We start from the raw sequence: 2,365 nt of genomic DNA, 5'->3' as shown, positions 1-2,365 counted from the left end.
CAGCTCCTTGGGAGGCTGACGCGGGAGAATGGCGTGAACCCAGGAGGCGGAGCTTGCAGTGAGTCAAGATGGTGCCAGTGAACTCCAGCCTGGGAAACAGAGCAAGACTCCATCTCAAAAAAAAAAAAAAAAAAAGAAAGAAAAAGAAAAAGAAAATAATTTATTATATTTGAGGAAGATCATTAAAATACATGTAATATAGTTCCAATACACTGATTTAAAGGCATATATATTTAATTTTTAAATATACTTTCAAAGCTGTTATGCACAGTTCCATAGTCCAGGTGGTCAATTTCTTCCTGTCCAAGTTGGAAAGCCCTTGAAAGATACAGGATTCAAAAGAAACCTTTATTAATTTTTAACACTTTCTTTTTCCTTCCTTAGGATCTGGTTTTGATCTAGCAGTTCGAGCAAATTTAACCACCATGGGTTTTCCAAAACGCACATATCCATTAGCTTCCTTTAAGGCTTTTGCGGCTGCTTTTTCATTAGGAAGTCCAATGAAAGCTTGTCCTTTCATAGGACCTTCTTTCATCAAACGTGTATCAAACATGATCCACTGTGTTTCTGATGAAAAGTCAACATATCTTCCAAAAATATATTTAAGGTCCTTTTCTTGAACATGTTTAGCTAAATTCTTTACATAAATTCTACAGTTTGGTTCACCAGGTTCATAACTTCTGAAAACTGAAAGTGTTTCCATTTCTTCTCTAGAAATTCTGTCCTTTTCCAATTCCCTTCGAGAAATACATTCTGATGGCATTTCATCAGAGTCTTTTTAAATCTCTTCTGTGATGTTCAAATTAGGTTTCGGAAAGATTTTTCCAAATCCTATATTGGATGCATCAGCTTCAGTAACAGGTAAATCATTATTTGTTTCTCACAATTTTGTTTCTTCTCTAAATCTTTCTTAAATGCAGCTGGCATGTCGGTAGATATATGGCATTCAATTATTTTATTACCTACAGGTTGTGGTTGGTCAAATACATCCGAAGGTAACAACACTAGATGTAAACTGTTTTGTGAAGGACATGAAAGTATGTTCAACATATCCTTTATTTTTCTCTTTTTTTCTCACATGGCGCTGCTTTACTGTTTTGGGTCTTTGCGGCTGAAGATTTGCTAGTTCCATTAGTTTGTTCATTCTCTGTTGGTCCTCATCATCACTGCTGTCATCTTCTAATTCTTCACTAGATAATTCCTCATCGTCGTCTGGTCAAGGAGGTTCCTCAGGTGGCTGAGGAGATGTGGGTGGAAGAGGTGCATGCAATGGCATATGGTCTCCATAGATGGGAGGTCGCACAGTAATTGATCTAAAAGCTGTGGGCAAATTCATTTTATTCATAAGATGAAGGACCTGTACATAGAACTTAGGCATGCTTGCCAAAGCATTTACTCTGTTTGCTAGGATTGTTCTGGAAGGTGGTGGGTACATATACTTGAGGCATGAATTAGGAAAAGTCAGCCCATGGTTTGGTGCAATTCCATTTTCTACTGTTAAATAACCAAGTTATTTCTTTTCTTTATTGTCTTCAACAGGGTCATCAGACCTTTTTTTTTTTTTTTTTTCAGAGACTGAAGTGGGACATGGGGAGTGAACTTGATCTTGCTCTTTTGCAAATTCAGTGACTAAAGTATGACCTAAAAGTTTCAGCTGATGGAGTCTTGTCAATGCCTTTATAGCTGCTTTTTAGGGAATGTGGCAAAAGCTGTATGTTTCAGCTGCCCCTTATCTGACAGGTCATGCACCGACTGTGCCTTGAAGTACTTCAGCAAGTCCTCTTTCTCCTCAGCGGTCAGCTCAGCTGGCAGGTGCCTCACCAGAAGGGTTCAGTCGCCCGAGGCAGGGAAAGTGAGGAGGAGCTTGTGCATCCCCTTGATGTTGCAAATGGCTGATAGAGAGCTGGCATTTTCAAGCAAAATTGACCCAGAGACATGTGGGACTCAATGTTTTATATGTCAAGATTAATTGTGAAAAGCTGGGCAAGGCTAAAAAGTTAGGTTTTGTTTTTGTTTTTGTTTTTTGTTTTTTTTTTTTGAGATGCAATCTTGCTCTGTTGCCTAGGCTGGAGTGCAGTGGCACAGTCTCTACACACTGTAACCTCTGCCTCCTGGGTTCAAGCGATCCTCCCACCTCAGCCTCCCAAGTAGCTGGGATTACAAGCATGTGCCACCATGCTGGGTAATTTTTGTATTTTTAGTAGAGACAGTGTTTCACCATGTTGGTCAGACTGGTCTTGAACTCCTGACTTCACCTGATCTGCCTGTCTTGGCCTTCCAAAGTACTGGGATTATAGGAGTTAGCCACTGTGCCTGGCCAAAATTAGGCTTTTAATCAAATAAAATTAAGTGGAACATTTTGAAC

The 2,365-nt window shown here is 39.5% G+C and overlaps 1 pseudogene; it reads right to left on the bottom strand.

Annotated features, from left to right (window-relative positions):
• Positions 1 to 358: 358 nt before the first annotated feature.
• On the bottom strand, positions 359 to 1,910 carry LOC129033614 (RNA-binding region-containing protein 3-like; annotated as a pseudogene).
• Positions 1,911 to 2,365: the final 455 nt, after the last annotated feature.

The sequence above is a fragment of the Pongo pygmaeus genome, chromosome 2 (assembly GCF_028885625.2).
Source record: "Pongo pygmaeus isolate AG05252 chromosome 2, NHGRI_mPonPyg2-v2.0_pri, whole genome shotgun sequence".
Classification (NCBI taxonomy): Eukaryota; Metazoa; Chordata; class Mammalia; order Primates; family Hominidae; genus Pongo; species Pongo pygmaeus.
The sequence above is the reverse complement of the archived record's forward strand: the minus strand, read 5'-3'. Positions and strand labels throughout refer to the sequence as shown.